Below are 10,613 nucleotides of genomic sequence, written 5' to 3' on the forward strand. Positions count from 1 at the left end.
CAAGATTGGGCTAGCCTGGGCTATATGCTGAACAATTAATACCAGAAAAATAGGATACTCTGTTATGATCCTTTCTGAACAACTTAAACCATCAGGAAAATTTTGAACTTTTTTATTTGCCTGTGTTTAAATACCCGCTCTTGAAGATAAATTCCAGCCTGCAAGAAAACCCTGAAGATCTACTGGAATTCTATTATAACTGCTAACCAAGCAACATTTTTCTGCATTGAAACCAATGGATTGTTTTGCAAACAGGCTGACGGGGAGGTTTTTCTCTTTCCTGAGGTAGTTAATTAGGGCAAACATAGGCTTGAGCCCTGATTGAGGGAAGACATAGTTCAGCCAGGAGCAGGGCAGCTAGAACACCAGGAGGCAGAACTAAAACCTGTTTCAAGTAAAAATCATAGCAGTCTTCAAGTCATAGAATCATAGAATGTTAGAGTTGGAAGGGACTTTCCAGGTCATCTAGTCCAACCCCCTGCACTCTGCAGGAGCATAGCCAAAAGATAGCCCTACAACATACCCGAAAGATGGTTGTCCAGTCTCCGCTTGAAAACGTCCAGCGAAGGAGCATCCACCACCTCCCGAGGCAGTCTGTTCCACTGCTCAACCACTCTTACAGTTAGGAAGTTTCTCCTGATATTTAGCCAGTAACGACTCCCTGGTCATTTACACCCATTAGATCTAGTCTTGCAATCCGGAGCAAGAGAGAATAGGTCCACTCCATCTTCTACATGACAGCCATTCAAATACTTGAAGACTGCAATCATGTCCCCTCTAAGCCTTCTCTTTCCCAGGCTAAACATACCCAACTCTTTCAGCCTTTCCTTATAAGACTTGGATTCCAACCCTCTCACCATCCTGGTTGCCCTCTTCTGGACACGCTCGAGCTTGTCAACATCCTTCCTAAAATGTGGTGCCCAAAACTGGACACAGTACTCCAGGTGAGGCCTGACCATAGCAGAATAGAGTGGAACTACCACCTCCTGTGATCTGGACACAATGCTTCTGTTAATGCATCCTAAGATTGCATTAGCTTTCTTTGCAGTCACTTTGCACTGCAGGCTCATGTTTAGCTTGTGATCAACCAGAACAACCAGAAGTCAGTAACTAGTACATCATTCCAACCCCAGACTGTATAGAATTTGGGCTATAGCTTTATTCTGAAAAAGTTTCAGGTGGGGTCAATCAAAAAACCACCTTTTGAATGCTAAAATTATAATACAACCCCTATTGTTCTAACAGCTATTAACTTTATTTCCAAATGGGCCTTCCAAGAGTGAGTATCATTAAAAGTTACACCAAGGTATTTAAAATGGCCGCATTCATTGCTTAAGATGTTTATATATCACTGATATTTACAAAGCTAAGTCTTCCCTTGGCATGATTTCTTAGCATGATTTATTCTTCCTTACGATATTCAGTAAGCTTGAGTCTTAATATGGGCATCAGCAATAAGCCAAAAACAGGGAAAGGGGCACTGTCTCAGAGGAGCATCCAGTAAAGGTACATGAAGCCCAAACTTAGCTGACCCTGCAGCTGCCAGAAGCCTTGAAGGAATATTAGGAAAAAATAATCTCCTCGCCGGTTCTTTGTAAGATAGCGAGAACACTTAACACCATTTCCCAGAGGGGCCATCCAAATAAAGGGAAATGAGTTTTTTTCCTCTTTATATAGAATTGTGCTTCCTGTGGAGAGGTTGACCCAGTCATGCTGTTCCTGGAGACAAAAACAAGGTCCACACCTATGTCTGTGCTAAGTAAGGAAAGTGGGATTGCTGTGGCATAAACATCCACATCCAGGTGGGGGGGGGGGTCATGCAAGCAGCTGCCTTGTGTGAATAATAAACTCATGCATGATCACAGCTCCCATCCTGTGAAAATGACTGTACCTTTCTATTTTTCTTTTTCACAGAAGTGAAGCCATACTCAAGCTAGCGACACCTTTAAGACGAACAGAATTTTAGTCAAGGTATAAGCTTTCGTGTGAATGCACGCTTCTTCAGATACCTGGAGAAGGTATCTGAAGAAGCATATGTGCCCACAAAAGCTTATGCTTTGAATAAAACTTTGTCGGTCAAAGGTGTCGCTAGACTCAAACTTTGTTCTGCTTTAGATCAACACAGCTACCCACCTGAATCTACAAGCTAGCTGTTTGTACGGAGGTTTTTTAATGCAAATTGGTCTTTGAAATATTGTTGAAACTGACTTAGCAGAGTCTTGACATTACAGTGCTTGGAAACTTCCCAGAAGCCAGCAAGACAAATGACAATGTCTATGAATATTTATATTGGGGTGATCTGGGGTTTTATTATTATTATACTGCTTAAAATGCTACAAAGCAGCATCTGAAGATTCTTTATGAATTATTTATTTATTTTTATTTTATTAAATGTATAGCCCGCCCTCCCCGCAAGCGGGCTCAGGGCAGCTCATAAATAGGGCACACATGCCAATAGTTAAAACAATTAAAAACAAGATAAAGCAATCAATCATTACAACCAGAGGTCATTTCGGGGGGGAACGCGGGGGAACACAGTTCTCCCGGGTGAGGTGCAGGGGGGCAGGGCACATGATGAAGCCCCACCCCCTGCTTCCGGCCGCCCCGCTTCCAGCCCTCATTCAGCCAGGAGGAGGCAGGAGAAGAGGAAGGGTAAGTTGCTTCCTCCCTGCCTCTCCCCACCCCTGCCTGCCTGGGGCCAGGGAGGGCCTTCGCGGGGCTTCTTTGCACTCCCGCCGGCCTTGCAGGTCCACCGCCGGGCCCCTGATGTCAGGGGGTGTGGCATATGCTAATGAGTTATGCTAATGAGTTCCCCTAGCTCTTTTTCTGCGAAATGACCCCTGATTACAACAATACAAAGTGCTCGGATGTTTCAGGAAAGTCTTCAGTAACAAGATGGCTTCCTGGGGATAGCCGTCCCAGTTCAGTGGTATCAAATCCGCGCAGCACTGTAGTTCATTTAACACAGGGCCATCTCTCACACACACACACACACACCGATTTTACCCACCTCAGTTGGTGGTGGTGGAGATAGTGGCGGCTCCTACTCAAAAGCTTGGCGGAAGAGCTCCGTCTCTATAATCTAATAGACATGAGACCAACAGCAGGAGACATAGAAGTAGCACAGTCCAGGTAGGACCAATTTCAGTGCCTGCTACTGGTGAAGTAAGTATGTTTTGAAACGGGGGCCTGCCAGTCAGGTTTATGAACAGAGCCAGACTGCCTCTTCTGGCAGCTTTCAGCTGGAATGACCACTGAGACAAGAATGAGAATGCTTTACTTTTCATATTTGTGTCCCATTCCTCTGGCCTATACCACCATTGAGGCAGCTTGTGATAAAATCCTAATGGCTGGTCCAGATTCCTTTTGCTAGACAGTAATGGGGTCTGTCTAATGCCTATGCAGATCCAGTTTGGTGTAGTGGTGAGGAGTGAGGACTCTAATCTGGGAGAACTGCGTTTGATTCTCCACTCTTCCACATGCAGCCAGCTGGGTGACCTTGGGTCAGTCACAAGCCTCTCACAGCTGTTCTTGAAAGAGCAGTCCTTGAAAGAGCTCTCTCACCCCCACCTACCTCACAGGGTGTCTGTTTTGGGGAGAGGAAGGGAAAGGAGTTTGTAAGCTTCTCTGAGACTCCAAGTGAAGGGCGCGGTATAAATCCAATCTTCGCTTTTATACTCCTGGCCAAGAATACAACGCAGAGGTTATATGTGTAGGCAGGTACTCATGGAGTTATCCTAACTGCCACTGCTCCCTTCTATAGCTTTTCTTCTGGGCCTCGTTGTCAAGACATTCTCTTTTCCAATCACTGTACCCCATTTTATGATGGCTGCTGTTATGTTGCCGAGGAGGTGCAGCTGGATAGATTAGCACTTGGCTGGTGGAAGAAGCCCCCATTGATAAGGCAGATAGATGAAGGGACTCATTGTGCAAACAGCGGGCTCCCTCAGAACCTGAGATCAACAGTAGCGCTTTCTGGAGGCATTTTCCCTCACATGCTGCCCTCATCGCCACAGTAAGCTCCTGTGTTGAGAGACTCGTCTCTGGACCCGGACAGACATTTGTGCGTGCCTGGATGCTTAGGCTTCTTTAAGGAGATAAGTAAAGGTTCTTCCTTTTCCTGCCAACTCTCCCTCTGTACTCCACAGCTGCCTGGGAGCACCCCTTTGCCTTAACTGGTGAGAAACCCTCAGCTGCTGATAGTCTCTATGCCAGGAGAGGAATGGAAGGAGCCACGCAGCCCACATGCCCGGGGTTGCCAAGTTCCCTGCTGCGTTCAGACACTGGAGCCTTGTTGGCCTTCTGGCATTCTATTTCAGCTCCTTGAGGAAGATGCTGTTTGAAGGGGGAAAGAGCAGCCTGCAGGTGTCTACCAGGGCAGGGTTCCCAGGGGAAGCGCATAACGGCCCCCTTCTGTGCTATCTTGTCATGTGCCTGCCCTTCTGTCTCACAAGCAGCTGCCCTGTCTCTTCCCCCTCCACTGCAGATACAGCTGTGTACCTTCCCCAAATAGCTACCGATTCATCTGGAGATGTTTTCCCATACTCTAGCAGCCCTTCTTTAAAGGTACAGGTGCTAGGGGTGGGAAACTGCCGTAAGGATCATCTCAGTTATTCTTTGTGGCCTAGGTATGTGGCCCTGCATAAGCTCAAAGCGTTGTTTGGAACTTCCTAGAACAGGAGTGTCCAAACTATTTGCCCACTGACCACCGCTGGCCTGCAGACCAGTTTGGTGTAGTGGTTAGGAGCGCAGACTCTTATCTGGGAGAACCAGGTTGGATTCCCCACTCCTCCACATAGCAATCTTGGGTCAGTTTCAAGTTGTTTCAGAGGTGTTCTCTCATAAGCAGTCCTCGAAAGAGCTCTCTCAGCCCCACCTACCTCACAGGGTGTCTATTGTGGGGAGAGGAAGGCAAAGGAGATCGTAAGCTGCTCTGAGGTTCCAAGTGAAGGGTGGGGTACAAATCCAATCTCTTCTTTTCATCATGCAGGCATCATCATCATAGCAAGCGAACTTGAGTTTGCTGAGTTTCGCAGGTCAGCTCTATGTCTTTGGCAGCATGCCTGGTTCTCTGGGTGTGACATGGAGCCAGCGGTATGCCTGACCAGACACCTATCTCTATGGGGAGACTTTAACAGCCCTAGAGTGACCTGGGCATATGTGGCATAGAAAGGTGGATTGAAGCACAGAATAAGCGAGAGTGGTGGAGAGGGAAGAAGGGGTCAAAGGAGGAAGCAGAGAGGCTGCATACTAATTTTTATTAATGCTTGGGCCACCGTAAAATGATGCAGACACTGCCCCCCCACCTTGACCCACCACATCATTTTTGTATCTCAGTATCGGAAACATCTTCAGACAGTGCTGGCTCTTCAGCTTTGAAACGGAGATTAGCACCGCAACCCTAGAGTCGGATTCGACTGGCTTTCGAGCAAGGGAACCTTTACCTTATGGTCCTTGGAGCAAAAAGTTTGGAACTTTGGGTGCCTTGTTGCAGAGCTAAAGTCCCAGAAGCTGATGCTTATGGCCCCTCTATGCTAGGGGGAAATCATTTTTTTTCTCTTTAAAGTATGAGAGCAATACCTGCATGTCAAAAATTCTTGGGGGGGGGGGGCATAGCTTTACCCCTTTATGGGAAGAAGGCCTGTCCAAGATGTTTTAAGCAGATGCCCAATATTTGACATTTTGAGGACAAGAACCCCACCTCCACCACCAACTCCCTAAGTATCACACGCTAGCAAGGTTATGCTCAAGATCCTACAAGCTAGGCTTCAACAGTACGTGGATAGAGAACTGCCAGAAGTACAAGCTGGGTTTCGAAGAGGTAGAGGAACTAGAGATCAAATTGCCAACAACCTTCTCCACCACCAACTCCCTAAGATCCCACTAATTTGAATTAAGCTTATGCACAACCCAGGGGACTTTTACCCCAACAACATCGGTCATACCTGTGTGTCCATTTCTCTGCTATCTTTAACAGGAATCCCAAATTACTTGCCAGGCACTGTTCCCTCACCTTATCCCTGACAATATTACCTGTACGTGGAATTCTTTCTTTTGCTGAGCTTGTATGCTCCATGTTCAGAATAGGAATACAAAAGGCTGCATACCCTGATTTCAGGTGCTAAATAGCTGTCCTCAGTATTTTTTGTTGTTTCAGTTGACTACCATGGTCGTGCAACTGAATGAGTTTTATTTACTTTTTTATACCTCACCTTTCTCCCCAAAGGGGACCCGAAGCAGCTTCCATCGTTCTCTTCTCTGTTTATCCTCACACCAACCCTGTGAGGTAGGTTAGGCTGAGGGTGTGGGCCTGACCCAAAGTCACCCAGCAAGCTTCCATGGCATGAGTGGGGATTCTCACCTGCAGTTTCCCAGATCCTAGTGCGACACTTTAACCACTGTGCCATGCTGTTACCTGTATCTTTCCCCCAAGAGCAGAAGACGGGGCAGAAGGAAAAGCAGTAAACACACCCTCCCCAATTCACAGCATCCAGAGCTTGCTTTTCTTTTGGGGGGAGGATATTGTGAGGGTGTCATGTTTAACTTGGTTTATTTCTCACTGTGGTGGTCAATCCAACCAGTTTTCTCCCACGGCTTCCAGGCTATTGGTCTTCTCCAGGTGCAGAGGCCAAATCCATTGGGAGCATTAACCTCCCACTTGCTACCCCCTTTACAGTTCTCATTTACAACCCATTTGCTTCCTTTCCCTTTGACTGAATTGGTGACACCAAACGTTTCTTCTTCCCACATGTTTGTGAATGGAATTATTTCACTCTGCAATCATCTGCAACCTACCACTTCCTTTCTGTGGATGCCATAAGCTCCAGATGTTCCCCCCTTAATAGATTCAATGTACCTGTTCCTCCCCACACACATGAGTACCTCTTGCTGGTTTGCGGGGCTTTTACCCCAACAACATGGGTCATACCTGTGTGTCTATTTCTCTGCTATCTTTAACAGGAATCCCAAATTACTTGCCAGGCACTGTTCCCTCACCTTATCCCTGACAATATTACCTGTACGTGGAATTCTTTCTTTTGCTGAGCTCGTATGCTCCATGTTCAGAATAGGAATACAAAAGGCTGCATACCCTGATTTCAGGTGCTAAATAGCTGTCCTCAGTATTTTTTGTTGTTTCAGTTGACTACCATGGTCGTGCAACTGCATGAGTTTTATTTACTTTTTTATACCTCACCTTTCTCCCCAAAGGGGACCCGAAGCAGCTTCCATCGTTCCAGTTTGGTGTAGTGGTTAAGTGCGCGGACTCTAATCTGGGAGAACCGGGTTTGATTCCCCACTCCTCCACTTGCACCTGGCTGGACGACCTTGGGCAAGCCGTAGTTCTGATAAGAGCTGTTCTTGAAAAAGAGCAGTTTCTGTCGAGAGCTCTCTCAGCCCCACCTACCTCACAGGGTGTCTGTTGTGGGGAGGGGAAGGGAAAGGAGTTTGTAAGCCGCTCTGAGACACCTTTGGGTAGTGAAGGGCGGGGTATAAATGCAATCTCTTCTTCTCTGTTTATCCTCACACCAACCCTGTGAGGTAGGTTAGGCTGAGGGTGTGGGCCTGACCCAAAGTCACCCAGCAAGCTTCCATGGCATGAGTGGGGATTCTCACCTGCAGTTTCCCAGATCCTAGTGCGACACTTTAACCACTGTGCCATGCTGTTACCTGTATCTTTCCCCCAAGAGCAGAAGACGGGGCAGAAGGAAAAGCAGTAAACACACCCTCCCCAATTCACAGCATCCAGAGCTTGCTTTTCTTTTGGGGGGAGGATATTGTGAGGGTGTCATGTTTAACTTGGTTTATTTCTCACTGTGGTGGTCAATCCAACCAGTTTTCTCCCACGGCTTCCAGGCTATTGGTCTTCTCCAGGTGCAGAGGCCAAATCCATTGGGAGCATTAACCTCCCACTTGCTACCCCCTTTACAGTTCTCATTTACAACCCATTTGCTTCCTTTCCCTTTGACTGAATTGGTGACACCAAACGTTTCTTCTTCCCACATGTTTGTGAATGGAATTATTTCACTCTGCAATCATCTGCAACCTACCACTTCCTTTCTGTGGATGCCATAAGCTCCAGATGTTCCCCCCTTAATAGATTCAATGTACCTGTTCCTCCCCACACACATGAGTACCTCTTGCTGGTTTGCACAGCATTTGCGTCTGCTATTGAAGCCAAACCTCCACATGGTTGACCTTTTATGAGATCTGGTAAGCAGTCTTGCAGAACTGGCTTCCTGGGGAGCTGGAATTTTGAAAATGAGGGTGTTTGTTTAGATGATTTATAGCCCAGCTATCTCACTGAGAGCCAGGGCAGATTCCAGTGTACAGAAAGAGAAAAATGTAATCACAGTATAGAACACCAACTAAACAATGCAAATATACAACATGAACAGCAAACTGCTCAGGCTGGGATAGTGCTAAATGTAGGCTTTCAAAGGTACAAGGCAATGGCTCACCTGTGTGAAGGCTCCCTTCTGGACCGTTCTGTCCTACTGTGGTGCTACGTCCCTTACAAAAATGCCCTTCTGAACATTTCTGGTTTGCATGTTTAGCGGAATAATAGTACTCTGGAAACCTTCCCGACTTCTCTGGCAGGCCATTCCACAAAGGGTTTCATCCCACACTAGTGCAGGTTCACAAGCCTCATAGAGTAAAATAATTTGCTTCCCCAAAATATATATCAAAGTGCTTTGGGCAGGAGGGGGGTGGGTGGGAAACACTAGACAATAATTCATCTTTTACTAAACACAAAATGCATAACTTTCTCCTACCGAGGAGTTGCTGGGGACTGGGTCCCTGCTAGCTGGGCTGGGGGTGGGGAACAGTTGGGAAGCTTATTTAAAGAGTCTTTCCTTTGGATCTGTGTGCGGAGGATGCACAAGTACCAAAGGGAAGAGAGGACATGGTTGTCCTTCAAATCACTCCCTTTCATTCCTCCACAACACTGCCTGCCTGCCTGCTTGCCTGCCCCCGCCCCCTCTGGAGGGGAGTTGAGTAGCTTGGGCACTGTAATACCAACCATCTGCAAATGGCACTACATCATTTCACAGGAGAAAAAGGCTCTAATTGGACTTTCAGAGAGCCTCCCCCACAGTCTCATCCCTGAGAAACAGTAGAATATTCATAATTCAGAAATGGGGCTGGCCCTCTCATTATCGAGAAATTCTAGGGAGTTCTCTAGAGCAAAACTCTGCATGGGGTCAGGGGTCATTTCCTGCAGGAGCGCACAGGAGCAGAGCTCCGGCAGTAAAGAGCCCAGGGGGCGGGCACATGCAACAAGACCCACCCCCTGCTCCCAGCAGCCCTCAGTCAGAGCAAGAAGCAGCCAGGTAAGTTGTAGAGCTCCCCCCGGCCCAAAACAGTCCAGTGGCACCTTTAAGACCAGGTTTTATTCAGGTACAAGCTCTCCCTCCTCTGCGAGGACAGATCTGTGCATTCCCCCCCCCCAAAATAGCTAGCAATCCAAAACAGTCCAGTGGAGCCTTCGGGTGATGTCAGGGGCTGTGGCATATGCAAATAAATTATGCTAATGAGTTATGGTAATGAGCTCCTGCACCTCTTTTTCTACGAAATGACCCCTGCATGGGGTGACATATTTGCAGCAAAAGTAGATGGCGCAAAGGATCCCCCTTTTCAGATATTGCCTTAATATACATATTTGTACTGTTTCCTATAGCAAGGACATGATGTTCGTGAAAGGACAGAGAACATAAAGGAAGGGCCAGAGGGAAGCCACAGGCAAAGGGCCACAGCAACAGTGTGAGAACACAAGCAAACATCCTAAGGGGCTCATGCCATTTTTGAGGCATGTCTCCCAGAAGTAGCAATGGGAGACCAATAGGCTGCAATGGGGGGGGGGGGATCAGGGAAATTCTGTTCCACTGATGGAAATGCCTTCTACACAGCCAGTTGTCTCCCTTCAAAGTGCTGGTTCTTACCTATAAAGCCCTACATGGTCTGGGTCCAGCCTACCTGAAGGACCGCCTTATCCCATATGTTCCCCCAAGAGCACTACGGTCTGGGGCCCAAAACTTACTAACTATACCGGGCCCCAGGGATGTAAAGCTGGTCGCCACAAGGACCAGGGCCTTCTCGGTGGCGGCCCCTGCCTGGTGGAATGAGCTCCCAGAGGAGATCCGGGCCCTGCGGGACCTGATGCAGTTCCGCAGGGCCTGTAAGACGGAGCTCTTCCACCAGGCTTTCAAGTAGGGGCCGCCGCCTCCCGCCCCCTTCATATATTCCATCATGGGGGTGGAAGAGGCCCTGGGAATGGAATGGAATGAAACATCAGAAGCACTGGACCCCTGATCACCTTAAACATCTTAACCATCTCGACCGTCTGAAAGAATGTGTGAAAATATCAAATGACCATGGGGAACTTTTGGATAGGACCGTCACCATCTGTGTTTGGAGTTTTTTAGATGTAAAGTGTTATGAGTTTTTAAATTTGAATTTAAATTTAAATTTAATTCTATAGTTGGAATGGTTTTAATTGTATATTTATTTCTCACTATGAGAACTGTGTTTTATTGTTGCAATATTTATGGCCTGTTAGCCGCCCTGAGCCCCACGGGGGAGGGCGGGATATAAGTCTAACTAATAAATAAATA

Source organism: Gekko japonicus, unplaced genomic scaffold, assembly GCF_001447785.1.
Source record: "Gekko japonicus isolate JY-2015 unplaced genomic scaffold, Gekko_japonicus_V1.1 scaffold1928, whole genome shotgun sequence".
In the NCBI taxonomy this organism is placed as follows: Eukaryota; Metazoa; Chordata; class Lepidosauria; order Squamata; family Gekkonidae; genus Gekko; species Gekko japonicus.